The sequence below is a fragment of the Cottoperca gobio genome, chromosome 4 (assembly GCF_900634415.1).
Source record: "Cottoperca gobio chromosome 4, fCotGob3.1, whole genome shotgun sequence".
In the NCBI taxonomy this organism is placed as follows: Eukaryota; Metazoa; Chordata; class Actinopteri; order Perciformes; family Bovichtidae; genus Cottoperca; species Cottoperca gobio.
In genome coordinates this window covers 12,898,315-12,914,374 of record NC_041358.1, presented here as the reverse complement: position 1 = coordinate 12,914,374, position 16,060 = coordinate 12,898,315, and the positions used below count along the sequence as shown (strand labels likewise).

General features: G+C 40.2%; 1 protein-coding gene across 2 annotated transcripts in view; it reads left to right on the top strand.

The window, feature by feature from the left end:
- The window catches only part of kank4 (KN motif and ankyrin repeat domains 4), a 70,582-nt gene that overhangs the window by 20,527 nt on the left and 33,995 nt on the right, over window positions 1-16,060 (top strand). The window lies entirely within an intron of this gene.

Below are 16,060 nucleotides of genomic sequence, written 5' to 3'. Positions count from 1 at the left end.
CAAGTACATCAGGGATCAGCGTGATGTGTTATTCACCATCGCCCAAACAATTAGCTCTATGCTTACTTCAATGCAAGGATACAAAATTATTAAATGTTCCTCCTCGCATCCATGTTCTCGCTTCTTTCATCTGCATCTTTTATAAACATCTGAACTGCCTCTAGCTCAGCCAGCGAGCCTTTTGTTTAAAGAGTCCTCCCTGCTGCCCAAACAAAGTCTGTGTTTTTAAATTAGCTTCCTCCAAGCCAAACCATATCGTGTTCTCTCCATGTATATTTGTGTTGTATTTCTAGCTCTCATTGTGTGTGATGTGCAGATCACTGATCTCTTTTTATACTAAGTTGGAGTGATACATGTGGTGGATGGCCTAGTGGTCTAGTGGTACGCCTTCCAGACGGTTGGGAGTTCAATACCAGACTGCCACCATTGTACCCCTGAACAAGGTACTGAACCCTGAGTTGCTGAGACTGTCCCTGTAGTTAGTTCACTGTAAGTTGCTCTGGATAAGAGTGTCTGCTAAATGACCTGTAATGTAAAAAATATGCCAAAAGCAGAACAGCCTTAAGCTGCAGTTCCCCTTAATGGCCACTAAATGCTCAGAATCTGTGACTGCACAAGGGAATCCATCATCTCTAGAAATACCACGTCAATAAATATTTACTTCCAGAAGTAGGGGCATTCACAGATGTTCCAGTCGATTACACTCCAACCCATTGGCCCATAGTTGACAAGATGACTGTTGGTGACAAATCTAACTCCAAGCATCTAAACATCCCTTCAGTAAGCTATGACAAACATAAAAGGGGCTACCTCGCTGTTTTTTACAGTGAGTGCTGCAGGATTCCCTCTTGGGATTCAGCAGCAGTGAGGCAGTGTTGCAAACATGACGTAGCTGAGTCTCGTTTCACGGTTGTATGAGGTCGACTGTGCCCCTTCTGCTGTTGTTTAACTTCTTATTTTTAGATTTATCATAAAACTATGTAATATTTTACCTGCAATTAAAGCAGAAGCAGCCATTTTGTTTCAGGTGGTACTTCATCATAATCTCACAACGCACAGAGTAGCATAGCATAAGCTTGTAGCATACGTGTGTCTGTGCCTACAAGAGTGTCTTTGTCTTGCCAAGTGTAACAAATTATGGTTGTGACAGACACAAAGAGTGTGTGTCTGTGTCACTTTTGAATCTTCCTCCTTTGTCCCACAGTGAACCTAAATACATTCCCATTTAATTTAACCAGAAAGCCATTCAAATCTATTTCAAGAAACTGGTCATTTGGGAAGCTTTGGAAACAAAATGATGCTGGTCTTCTCACTCTGTCTCTGTGTCTGCTCTCTGTCTCTCTCTGGTTATGACTGGATGATATCTGTGCAGTTGAGGTAAGGGAGGAAGGATTGAAGGATGTAGGCTTATGTCTTCTTCTTCAGATGGAGAAATAATTAGGATATGAGGAACACTGTGAGGTTTATAAACTCATTAAGCTCCACAGTAGTAGCGTAAACTATGTTTACTATTAAAAATAGTCTCAAAAAGACACAGTAGCATCTGCAATATGACATTTCTACCACAGCATTTAAAATATGTGTGTGAGTGTGCATGCAGTTTTACATTCTGGGTCCATCATCTGCCTCAGATCAATCCGAGCATCTCTTTAACCACAGTTGTCTTCGATTTTTAACCGCTGATATGTGATTCAATTTCAAGTTGGAGCTATACTCCTTAGACTCCAGCAGCCAACAGCACAGCAATGTTTGATGTGTAACTTTAGCCTAGTACTCTGAGGTGCTTCGTGTTTGCCTCCAGGCTTTCTTTTGTTTTGACACTGTGACGTAATCATGGCGTCGACACTAAAAGGGTCTATTCAACTGAGTCAGTGGGCTCGTGGTTGCTACTAGCAACAGAGTGTTCAACTAAAACCAGCTGCGGCTGAACACCCGTTTGATTATTATCATGCTAAATCATGATACGTAGCTACATACTGATATTGGAAAGCTTCCGAATTGATATTGTTATGAGGATGTCAACTTATTGCGCCCAGCATAAACCTCGAAGTATTCTGAGTCTAGTTTCTCTGAGGCGTCACTTTTAATTTGACACTGATATGACTGAAGTTTAAAGTGTTGTGTGTAAAGCAACAGCGTATCTTCAGGGTGCTTGTGTATGGAGCGACCTCGAGATGAGTCACATGACCACTGCAGTGACTAATTAAGCATGACTTCCATCATCTGGGGAAATGATGCCTTATCCTCCGTCCTCTGAGAATATACATGTGTGTGTCTATAGTTGATTGTGTGTGTGAACAAGTGAGAGGGAAAGAGAAATGGAGAACGAAAGTGACCTTGGCAACCCTTTCTTTCCCTCTGTCTCATTTCTCCTTGAAGGAAAGAGTAGGAGGCAGTAAGGAGAGGAGTGGGAGACAGATTTCATTTGATATCTCCCCCCTGCTCAGGGAATACACCCTCTTCTCTCAGCCTGGCTATCTGTGTGTCTTTCTCTTCGGTTTACAGAAGAATAAAAGCTGCCCTTGGAATTAATGACTTGTATCTTCGTCTCCATTAACATGGAATTTACACATGATCTGCTCAGGGATCATGGGTGGATTTTATGGGACTGTCTGACCTCTATGAAACCTTAAATTAGAATTAGCGCAATTTAGTGCATTAAATTATCATATAGGTATACTCCAAAAGCTGCCTTCCACCTTTGCAGTTTCCTTGTTACACAAATAGTAGAAACGTCTCAAGGAGACTTTCAGCATCTTCCAAACTTCTTGATACTAATGCCATAGTCACGTTTGACTGAACTTCTACCAGCAGCCTCCTTCACTGGTGTTAAGAAAGCACTGATCAATATTTTCCCCTCTCATCTTGTTGCTGTGACTAGTAGATAAATTGCCTAGACGCTAAGCCAGCCTGAGCAAAAATAAATTAAGTTGGGCCTCTCAGTGGTATACTGTAACTGCACCACGTACTTCTAACGCTGTGTGCCTCCATACCATCAAGTGAGTCAGAAATACCCAAACAATAATTATGAGATTTAAGTTAGTTCTGTGAGCGGTTTAAATGCCAGGCTGTGGATGTATAGAAAGAAAGACACTCTGCAGCTGGCAGTGAGCTTTATAGGACAAAATAAGAGATGAGGAGTCATGATAAAAAATAAAAGATAGAGAGAGATGAGCGCAGGAGGCACAGAGGGAGATACTCAGAGAGAAGACAATAGTATTAGACTGCAGTGTAAGTGAGTTGACAGAGTGTGCAAGCTGTGGCTCAGAAGAAATATGTCTTGTATTTGTGCATCAGAATGGCTTCATTTATTTATTTTTAACTGGTATTCCCCTGTTTTGTCCCTTTCTCCACTCATGCATTGTCAGTCTGAACCAGCAATTAGCTCAACAAGCACCACCTGTGCCACTGAGTGTGACCCATTTAAAAGGCCCTGCATACACAGGTGTTTCCATTTATTCTGGCTGATTAGACCTTTACTCAGGTGGAGACTGGGAAGAGGAAGGCTGGTTTGTGAGGTCACCAAAATACATTGCTTAATTAAAGACTATGAAGGCGTTAAAGGTGCAGACCGGAGGAAGAATGAGATTCAGGCAATAAAGGGAGTCTATAGAAGACAGAAGTCTGTTAATGTGAAGCATTTTAAAAGGAGGCTATCGTAATCAGGGAGAAGAGATTTATCTTTACACGGCTAAGGATAGTGCAAGCAGGTTTTATTTCAACACTATGTTTAATGCGGACAAAACCTGTAAATGTTTTTCAGTGGGGAAGATTTTGAACACATAATCATGCACTGCAGTAAATACAATTCAGAGAGGGAGACACTAAGAGATGTAGTACACGAGGCAGGGCAGGACTGTAGTTATCACTTCCTTATTAAATTGTGTAGTCAAATATAGTCATTATTTAGCACATTGAAGTGATTGGTAAAACTTGAAGCCCCGCGTGCAAACACTAAATTTGACACTTTTAGTCTTTGTGCGGCAAAGACTTTTCCTTTTACAACACACATTAAAACTTAACACAATTTGACCTATACAGTTGAAGGTATAATTACAAATGACTGCTCTTGAATGTAACCGTTTTCTGTTGTTGGATGTTTGTTTTATAACAATTCATTGTGTATATTTATTCTGTTTTAATTGTACTCTCGACATCATTGAAAATGAGGGTATGCCCTCAGCGATTCCTCGAGATTTAAATAAAGGATGAATGAATTATTGAATATAGGTCAATGACCCGGGCAACTCAGAAGGGGGTTGTTGGGTTATACTGTATTATAGAGACAGGATTGGGAAATAGAAAGTATAATATTAATAAGTTTTCTGTCTTTTGACAGGTTAAGAATTGACCTTAGCAACACTGGAGACCTGCTGGAAAGCATAAAATAGTTACGATGAAAGAAAAAGACACAACCTTAAAAGTTGCACTCACTGAAAATGGAGGCACCTTCGTATTAAATGTGCCACGCATAGATGCGCACTTACTCACTCACACACTTGGTGTGATTGGTATTTCGCCGCCTTTTTTAAACCCTAGTTTGAGCGTTTCATTCTCTTTTTTGATAACCTCATAAATCATCTTGAATTGAATTCTGTGTCTGTTCTTGTAATATGTCAATCTTTCTGGCTTTGGCTCAGTGTTTAATAGTTGTTTTTCCAGGTACTCACTAACCATCGTCAACAACAAGGGAGTGTAGTTACACATCTGCTGTCCAGCCATCATCACCTATTGTCCAAAACCCATGTATATAAGAACAACAAATGACTGAATACACTTCCTTTTATGTATAAACTACATAGGGAAATAAGTGTTCAGTCTCCACAACATGCCTATAAGTGTGCAATTGTAAATGCATCTAATTCCACATTAGAAAGTACAAGGTGCAACTAATGCAGCTACAACCCTCTGACCAACACTTTCTTTAACTCAGTACAGCAAGATGCAAAAGTGATGGATTGTGCCGCAGTCGCAACAGAGTGGAAAATCAATTTTCCCCTGAGAAAACGTTCTCTTACATACATTATCATATTTCACGCTACATGGCACAGACTGAGATGTTCAGATTATCGCTCATAGCAAAGCAGAAACGGGCTGATGATTAAAAAAAAAAAGTGCGAGTTGGTTAACGAGCTGAGAAAAAATAGTACTTCAAAGCCACAGCCGGATGGTACAGAGTTGTGAAGTAGTTTTCCTGCTCATTAGGAAAGAGAGAGTGAGAAGGGGAGAGGAGTACAACTTGCAGTTGTTTATACTTTCACTACACACAGAGTTAGGGTTTCTACCTGGATGCTAAATTACAAAGGGAAGCTTAAATCTGTTCACATTATCAAAATTGGTATTCTCACAAATATCTCTCAGTGGACATCCACGATTAATCTCCTAAATTTATTTAATTCAAGCCCCATTTAGTCTATTAGTATATGAAGATCTCCATATCCAGCAATTAGCAAAACAAACTGCAGCGTTACATCAGCACTGCTTACAAATGTAATACCACATACAGATTTGGAAAATGAATCAGTAACAGATTCATAAATAAATGGACCTAAAATGAGAATACTAGTTGGCTGAGTGTGTCAGAATGAATATATGCCAGAATCCACGAATAACCTTGTTTTTCTAAAGCTGATGATGAATATAATCTCTGTTGTACAGGTGAGGTTAAGAATATGTGCTCTTTTTTATAAAGAAAAACATGTTTTATGCTAATTATTCATGAATGAATTTGAAATGTTTCTCGCTCAATCTTTTATGGGAGGGGAATATAACTGTCAACATTTCAAAGAATGATGAATTACTTACAATAATGTGGAATTTTTTATGCACCTGTTATGTTTGTAGTTCTACAAATGTTATGAATTCTCCACAGATCTGATTTGTGCATTTGGTAGCCATCAGTTATAATAGTCATACTTACTAACCCTGAAAAGATATGGGGACTTCTCAGAAACAAAGTAATACAAACCTATATGGTATTGTTAAATTATCCAGGATACTTCTCTGTTTCTATGCTGAGGAACGTTGAGCATCTCATTAAAATAAAAACAGGAAGTCTGAAACCAGCAACTCCCAGCTCACATCTCCTCAGGCTTATTTGCTTTCTTATTCTTCTGCAATGACTCAACTTCCCCACATAAATCATTTTCCTCTATCGTAAGAATATAAAGAAACAAATAGCATTTCATCTTATCACATAGATTGTAAGAGAAAACACGTAAGATAGTGTATCAACAGCATTCCATATGGCTACAACACGTTTGGCAGTGATCAGTATGCTCCAAGCCCTCAACCTTTATCTTAAAAGGATATCAAGCTGGGAAAGTATAGCCTGGCATGTTCATGGCTACACAGATGGCGAGCCATTGTCTCAGACCCTCGTCTCTGCTGTGAAATGTTTGCTTTGGCATCAAGAAACTGGGAGTTTTCCACATAAACATGCAGAAGTTACTTTAACATTGTCTCTACCTTCTTCTCTGTCTTTGTGACTTTAAGAAGGGATAAAGCCTTTGGCCTGTTCTCTGATAGTTACTTACTTATTCCCAGCTCACCCTATGGTTACCGCAGAGATAGATGGCTTCTATTAGACACTGAGAGACAGAATGAGGTGAGTTGAACGGGGGGTTTAGCTACACAAAGGCAGATACCCCTCCTATAAGACATTGTTTTTGATAAATGTAGGGTTCGATGAGATTTTGGGATTCAGCTCCAGTGGAAAGGGAGATGGGGAGGATAAAATGATGTCCCAATTGTTCAACTAAGCATGTCCCACATCTTCAACATCTGTGAGCACAAATGTGTGTTCTTCACATTTGTGCACGTACTGTATGCTTTCAAGCTGCAGTAAATGTGGGTTATATGTTCTATTTGTGTCTCCTTGTTTGTGTATGGTGTGCATTTTTGACTATATCCACCCACTCATGTGGCAGCTGACAGACAGACAGATGGATGCGCAGCAGTCGCAGCATATCTCCAGTATCTCTGGGGGAGGCAAACTCATGGCTGTCAATTTAAAAAGTAGCTACATTTTGCAGCAGAGCTGGGAGAAGATTTAGCAGGACCCACTGAAAATGCTTACAGCGCAAAATCAGAAGCACTTAAAAAAAACTTTGGTTAATTAAAAGGGCTGCGGGGACGTGATCAGAAAGGAAGAAAAAGTACAGGGAAGCAGCACTCTCCTCAAAGAAAGGAGCCCCCTTGAAATCCTTGAGAAAATACAAGATATAGCATGCTGACGCCCCAGCTAATGGTTTATCCCGATTGGCAGCAACAGGGAAAGAAAATTAAAAGCCCTGTTGTCAAAATGAGTCCAAGCTGTGTACTACTGGCATGTCCAATAACTAACAGCCCCTCATTAGCATCTTGTCATTTCTCTTTCCTGTTCCTCTTTAGTATGTGTTGTATCTCTTCTCTTCACTTTGATTCATTTCACTTCTCTTCAAGCTGACTGATCTATTCTCTTCTTTCCAAATGTCCTAATTGCTTGCCCACTCAGGTTTCCCATTATTGTCCTCTTTCACTATGATTAAAGACAGGGCCACATGGGAAAGTAGCATCTGCACATCTAGGCAGTGCTAAAGGCTCGGTGACTTTGGGACTACTAATATTAACAGAATAAGATTAACAGGAAAAACTCTTGTTATTCCGATTTAATAATTGTTCACGCATTATTCCAAGATGCTTAACCCCACGTCAAGCCTTGTAGTCACACCATGACAATACCTTAAACCTTCTTTTGTTGCGTTACATTCAATATTTGTAACGTTTTGTTAATAAGTGACACAAGATCCAAACAGTGTTTTCTGTTAAATGAGCTGAATTGATTGTATGGTGATGGTGGCTTTGCAGCCATATATTGTTTGTGATTTATCACCACTGCGGTACTTCTTTTAGCCAAGTTAATAAGCTAAGATAGCCTCCTCCATTTGGACTCTCCAGCTTTCCCTTTCTCTCTCTGTATTTCAGCTGTTTGATATTCCTGGATTCTCCCATTGCATTTTTTTCCTTCTTAAATCTTTCCCAATTGCTGTTACCTCCTACTATCGCCCTCTCACTCTCTTCATCTGCCACTTTTTTCCTTCTGATTCACCCATTTCTTTATTTGCACGACTGGGATATCCCAATACATAAAGAACCGCCTGTCAACATTGCCACATCTATGGTGTTCAACCCAGCGGGCCTCGTTCCTCACGCCTGTCTAATATCCCGCTGCTGCTCTTTGTGCTGTCTTTTTGCCTGCAGCGCTCTGCTGTATTTAGTGTGCTTCCCAGTGTGGCGAGACAAATAATGGAAAAAGAGAAGGAAATCAAAGAAACACATACAGGTGGAGCGAGAAGGAGGCTGAAGAAATGAAAGGCTTCAGCCACGAATCTCTTCTTTGTATCCGCAGGCAGCTGTTGCTATACAATGCCAATAAACAAACCTCTCCCCTTTGGTTGCACTTCATCCTCAAGATTAGTTTGACACTCTGACTTTATAAGATAGGTAACCATGGAGAGTGTCAGGAAAGATAAGAGAGCGGGTGTGACACACGAAAAGGGCTGTGAGCTGGACTTGAACCTGAGTTCACAAGCACATGGTAGAGGCTTAGCCCGCTGAGTCACCAGTGCTGCCTCCTTCTACGTCTCTCTTCTTAGTTTTTCCAGTTTTTCCTCATATTATAAAAAACACTTAGTATGAGTAAAAAGCCTGAGTCTACATTATTTTTGTTTGCTTGTAACTGGATCCAGACCAGGAACAAATTACGTTTATTTACCCAAAGAAATTATTTCCATTGCTATCAGCAATTATGTAAATCTCCTAAGCCATTACCAACATGTGGCCCCAGTTTTACAAAATTCACAGCATTTTGTTTGAATTATACAGATTTATGTACAGTACATGCTATGCTGTTTTCCCTTTTTAACTCAAAGGAAAACATTACACTCACACAAAGGACTCCCTTAGGACATATAAAAATGGTTCTGCTTTGTGTAAGCAGTTCTCAGTGGTCCAGCGTATGAGTGAGATTAGTATATGTTGTATGAACTTATGTTTATCTTTAGACATGTTTACTCTATGATTATGGCTCACATCAGGCCTTTTCTTAGCAATCATAACATTTTGTTGTTGTACCTGCCAAATCCTTTCACAATACAGTTCTCTCACAGCATGAAGACCAACTGATTAGATTAAACCCCTTTAGCATCAACACACACCGCTGACCCACAACGCATCAGTCCCCCCCCCCTCCCATTTTCACTTATGTAAGGAGAGATTCCTGGGAATTGCTCAGACAAGGTTGCGACCTCATGTAGCTTCCCTTCAGACTCAACAAATTGCCTGTGCTGAGCGAGCCAAGGCAGCCTCCAGGCTCACACCGCTGTTTTCCACGTGTACAGTGTGGCACAGAGTGACATCAGATTGTGCATGGAGATATTTGACCAATGTAAAGGAAATCAGCGGGAAACATGAATATGCTTAACCTTCCTAATTGGGCTTTATTGCTATTGGCCATGATAAACTTTTACTTGCGTAGTTTGGGTATTGGATAAAATCCCCATATTGTGATAAGAAAAATGTATTGAGAAATGATTAAGAGTAAAATAACCAAACAATAATGTTGTGGGGTTTGTTTTTTCCAGTTAATCAAGCAAAATAAAAACCGGACAAATCAAGGTATTTCATCACATTGATCATCACAAATCTCACTGATCATTAAGAAATCATGCAAAGATCTGGTAATGTCATACGTCAGTCTTGCTCATTGATCAGCAACACTGTTCACAATGGTCTAATACACCCACATATATGATCAGATCAAATCGCTCAACCCTACATCGGTTGTTGAAATTTGGAAAACATGGACTCCGGCAACAACGACATCAAACGGGGCAAGAGTGCAAGCCTCGTGCAGCTTTACATCTCAAACACTTGTCTGAGAATCAGATCAAAAGTAGACACACAAAGTAGTCCCTTTGAAATCCATGCAGCTATTGTATCGAGCTGCTGAGCACAGTGAAACCACTTTTACGTCACTTTGCCAGCTGACCTACTGTAACTACCTGCACTGCCGGATCTGCTTACGAGAGCATTTTTTAAATCTTACCAATGTACTGTTGGTATCATGTCATGAAATAAATCCCAGGTTGAAAACATAAGAAACTCCCTTTAACCATACCTATTATTTAGCATATAACAGCATTTCAGGCTGTTAACACAGCCAACCATTTTGCAAAGCATGTATTTATACATTGATTTCCTACCTTCCCGAGAGCTGCTGGTTTTTGTTCATTTCATAATGTGACGAAAATCAATGTGGGAAGACTTGAAACAGTCAACATTTAGTCAGCTTTGTCAGAGTTATACATCCTTATGTGGCAATTTATTCTACAGCAGGACTGTTTTGATCTCCACTACAGAGCCACTGCTTCCCGTTGCCGTATCATTGCATTTGTTTACATGCATATGACATATAGACTGGAGAGTGAGACACATCGGCCGTCTACTTTGGTCATTGTTAAGGCCTCAGGGTTGATTCATGGTTGGGAATAAGCACAGCAAGATATGCCAACAAAGACAGAAATATGAGATGTGCCGTGCTGTGCAAAGACAATAAAACATAGATAAAATAACAGGCACATAAACATCATCTCTCTACTTTGTTCCACTCCCCCGGTGCTCGCTGTGGTTTCTTGTCTGTAGTGTTTATTAGTGATATTAAAGTCCAGGCTGTAGTCTGTGCAGTGTGTCACCCCCACAGGTCAGAAGAGTTCAGCCCTACAGGAAAACGCTGTCTGTGGGAGAGAGCAGACCAAAGCCACAATCAGGTTATTGCTGAGCCATGCTTCACCCACACTTAATGATAAAACTCTCTTTCTCTGATTTTTTCCTCAAATCCTTCTTCCTTAGGCCTTTTGCATTTTTTTAAAGTCTACAATTTGCTCGGTCCTTCCAAACAGAGATTGAGATCAGATGAGAGTGACACTGAGATCAGATTGAGTGACGCTGGGTAATAAATAAGAACAGATCTTATTTAGGAAGACAGTCAGAAACTAATGCTGACGTTCCACTCCTGCCATCAGCCGCTGGAAAGTGCTTCCTCCAAAATCAATGGAAACTGATCCCATTGTGTTCGAGCTGTTGATGCATTGTTTCACACCTGGTGGAAACGTGCAAGCTCAAACATTGCCCAGATTAAATTCCTGATGGCTGATGCACATTTTCATCTCCATCTAGCGCACTGAACCAACAAGGAATCTATTGGATTTTGTTGTTTCATGGTTTATTGACTCAAATAAAAAAGTCATAAAAAATCCACACAAGCTATCATGCCCACTTAAAGACAGGCCTGCAGTGCTTTAAAGTGACAAATCTTGTAGAAAAAGCAAATCATTTCAAATGTCTGGTTGTAGTGTGTTACTGTATTGCAGTTTCGTTCAGCTTAGCACACAGTGAAAAAGCTCCAAAGCTGTTGTTATGCACTATTAACTAGTAACTCAGCTAGAATAACACATTGTCACGTTAGTAGAATTTGTGGGATATAGTGACTCCTCTGGGGGACCATGAGAGTCTGAAATGACAGGACAAAACCAGGGAAATGTGACATTATGCCATACAAAGGAAAGTATCTGGGAAAGTCTGAATGCATAAGTAAGACGGGCAAACAAAGGAGGAATGTAGCCAAAACTACAATCGTATCTCACTGTCTTTGTTGTGTCAACTCTTTCTGTTCTGCTGTTGTCCGTCTGAGCCTTTCTTACAAGCCAACATGCAGGTCTTTGCTCTGCTTTCATTTCCCCTCTCTGCCAGCCTTTACTTTTCCTATTAAATACAACTATAGAGTTGAGTAAGAGCTGGAGAATGAGAAATGATTGTAGTAGGACCATTGACTATATATAAGAAGTGGAAGTAGTCACCGTGACGTCAGCCATTGGTTTCTGGATTAACGTTTTGAAGCCTGGAGTTTGCCGTTTTGGCCGTCACCATCTTGGTTTTTTTTGCAACCAGAAGTGACACGAGAGGGTGGAGCAAAGTACAAAACGTTTTTTAGGCAACCAAAATGTTACAATTAACTTTCCTGATCTGAAAACACACTGTGGAAGGGTTAAAGTTGTAAGACAAACACACAAAGAGAGCATGCAGACCAGGACAACACTGTGGTATCAACCTGTCAATCACAAGTTGAAAATAAAATAAAATGTTTACTGAGGTAATAAATCAAGTGAGAAGTAGAGTCATCTTCTCTTAGACTTCTATACAATCTCTACAAACACCTGCTCAATGTCAATTTCAAAGAATACAAGTTTAAGGCACTTCCGCATTGGCTTCACTTTTCAGACATGGAGGTTGCCGAGTTGAACTTCCAATATTCCTGTGGTTTCAAAGTAGAGGGTGGCACACATGAGTTGTTGTTTACTCGTACAATGTAAGGAAACATACAAGAAAAGGCTGCAAGCTATGGATTTCAATCAGCAGTCTTTGTTTAAGACTGCTTCCCTCTCGCTTTCTCACTGTCTCTTTGTCATGCACAATTGAAGACTTAGCGCCTACCATAGTTCAGAGGTCATTTCTACTTGAGCTGTGCAATGAGGTGTGTGCTGTGGTCAGTTCAGTGGGCGTCTGTTTCAACGTATAAACAGTCTTTTCCCTGCCTGGAGGCCTTATCAGCAACTGGCCTTCCTCAGGATGTCTGCCAGCCCTGGGCCAGCCACGCACACAAATATATACTCACACACACACACGAGCACAGACACAGACACACAGACACACAGACACACACACACACACACACACACACAACACACACACATTCTCAGTGGAAAATCCTGGTCATAGCTTGATTCACAGTTTCTTCCATCAAAGTAATGGACATTTGCTGTTACACTTACATATTTTGCTTAGGCAGACAGTATTTCTTAAGAGATAGGGTACACCCTAAAATAAGTGGACTTAGTCTAGGACTGATCACAACACCATTTCATTTGCCATGACTATTTCTGGGGGCCTTACACAAGCAAAAAATTCATATGCTGACAGTGGGTCTCGAGCATTATCCCTGTCTCCGTGTCTGCATATGCATATTCCTTGAAGGGGTGAGAAAACAGCAAAGAAAACTAAGACAAAATGCAGCACACATTCTTTTTGTCAGGGATGATGGCTGATGGTATTGTCAGTAGGTGGTGCAAGGTTAATCTAGACTGTATATGGTCTTTGTTACTTCCAAGAAGAGATATGTAATACCGTGTGTATCCAAACGGTTGTATGGCTTCAATAATATACAGCATACACTGCAAACATTGAACAAAAGATGCCAGTTTAAATGTAAATCAGTTTGACGGATGTGGTCAGCGAACATATTTGCTACATATTGTACATCTTGAAAAGAATCTCTGTTCAAAGTATTTTGCTTGATAAATGAGGAACACTGTAAAACGATGAACAGAATGGCAAGCCCGAACATTGATGGATAGCCAAATATGATTCAACTGAAATGTTCTGTATCCCCGAGCAAAACATGGTGAATGATTACACATTACTGGTACTGGATGAACGTAGTTTCCAAAAGACATTTGAGTAACACTGGATTTTTCTTTTTATCATATTGTATGTGTTTCTTCAGGCAAGGTTTCTTCTGTCAAAAGAGAATGTATCCATCCTAATGTTAAACATTTGTGAGTTATTTACATTTTATTCTATTTTGTGTGCTTTGTTTATTGAGTTTATTTTGAGATGAACACTTTTTTCACAAAGCTTTAAGCTTCTGAATTTGTTGTTTGAGAATTGCGAGCTTTTCCAGTAAAAACAGTTTGGGGGTTTTTTCGCACTCACTCACACAAATGCACACACATACTGCAGGCTACACTTGCACAGATAATTCTGTGTTGCAAGAATTGGCATAAATCTCAAGCTGCCAGTGAACCTGAAACTGTAATAATAGCACACAAAATGATGTTATGAGAGCGGGTATTAAAAGTGATTAGCAGGAGAGTATTTCTTACAATATAATGAGAAATTGTATTTATTGCTATTCCCAGAATTACGATAATTTAAAAACAAGCATGCAAAGTCAAACTATTTGACAATGTAACCTGCTTTGAGATGAGTTAGTAGGAGCAATACTTGTGAAGACAGTGCCTGGTAGAAGCCACTAACCATTAGTTAACATTCTGCATATTACAAATTCTTTTGTAATAGTGTTTCTCTGTAACTCCCACCGTAATAAAAAATACTCTGCATATGACTCCAAGCTGTTATGCTGAACTGTATGTTTATGAGCTGTGGAGTGTGGCAGTGAAATTTATTTTAGGTTTTCACACACAGCCAGACGCATTCAAACACATGCATTTGCAGGATCCTGGGGTGCCAGACTTTACATAACGCTGCCTTTTGTTTTGTTTTTTACACTTAAAACTGTTGGTTTTTTTGCCCACTCTGGAGCAGGCACGCTGCTGATACACATCGATACACTTTAAGAATTAAAGTTCTGTGTCAGACGTGGAGAGTAAAGAGCTCTGAAGCCAGTGTTTTGTTCTGCCTTCACACCTGACTGTCCACAAACTGTACTCTTACACCTATTCTTGTAATTATGACGGTAGCAAAGGAGGAAATCATTATTATGGAGACACAAAGTCCATATTAAACCATGTGTGCAAAAGACACAACATATAAACAAGTTAGTTTCAATCCTCATCCAACTTTTAGGCTCTTTTTAGGCCCTTGCCTTGCTTTGACAGACCCTTCCAGGAGTTATTTCCCCACAGGTCTCGTGGTCATGTGGTCATGTGGTCCTGTGGATCCCTCCACCATGAACGAGAGAGTCAGTTTAATACTCTATATTACTTTTGGTGTTGCACCAACCTACCTTTGATTTCATACTCAATCTTCCCCATCTCAAGACAAAGAGATACTTGGACTTTAGGCAGAAACTCAATCCCAGCTGTTAGGTTCAGTGCACACTATTTAAACATTGCATTTTATTTTTATTTTAACATAGGAAAAGTGAGATAGACAGACGGTGTCTAACCCCGACACACAGAGAAAAGAGGAGAAAGGAGTGAGACGCTAGAAGTCCTAGGGGTCTGAGGTGGGATCTGATCCCTCCTGACAAGAGACGGTTCATGTGATCAGCAAGAGGGAAGCTTAACCCTGTAGGCTGCATTACACCCTCTTTCAGTCTGCTGCTTTAGATGAAAGGAAGTGAGCTGATTTTCTGCAGTGTGTTGGACACATAGGGAGAGGGGAGGATTTAGCCACAGATGTGAACATTGTCTAAGTCCATGTTTGACAAAAGTTCAAGTCAACACTCTGAGGAAGGAAAATCATCATGTCTTCTTTTATCAATTTTAAAACAATTAATTAAACTGAAAGGTCCGTCCACGCTACTGAAGGTTCAACATAATATTTAATTTATGTTCATATTCCTCATATTTGTATTGCATTCCACTGCAACAAAGTTATCATACTGTGCAGTGCTGTCAATGTATGTTTTCTATGTCTGGTGTCTTGTTGTGAGCTCATCAGCATTACAATTGAACTCCACCACACACACTCACAAACGTCCTCACATGTTCTGCTTTCCTCACTCTTATTTAGTCCTTACGAACAGCATAATCAACATAACATAATCAAATAAAACAAAGTAATTAGTTGGGCTATCAACAGTGAGTGTCACCTTTTCTCCCTCCAGTCTTAATGAAAAGGAACCCTTTGGCCTCAGAAAACAACCATTCAGGTTTGATCTAGAGGCCTGGCATACAGCCATGCCATATATCCATATGAATATTTCATGTGCTTTGTATATCTCCGCACTAACATGGCATGCCAAGCCAAAGTGTGGAGGCTATATTTTACAGATGCTGCGTGCTTGCTGCCGAGCTGTTTTAGGGTGGATGTTTGCTTTTCAAAATGGGTTCCACACACTCCCTAAGAGGGGAATTTGCGTTGGTGGTCTGAAGGATCGGTGCAGGACCGAGATAAGAGATACGACCCATTTGCCTGGGCAGTTAGCCTATTTAAAGGCTGTTAATGATTTACCTCATTTACACTACACAGCCAGCTTGGCCAGCTAGGGTTTAATCAT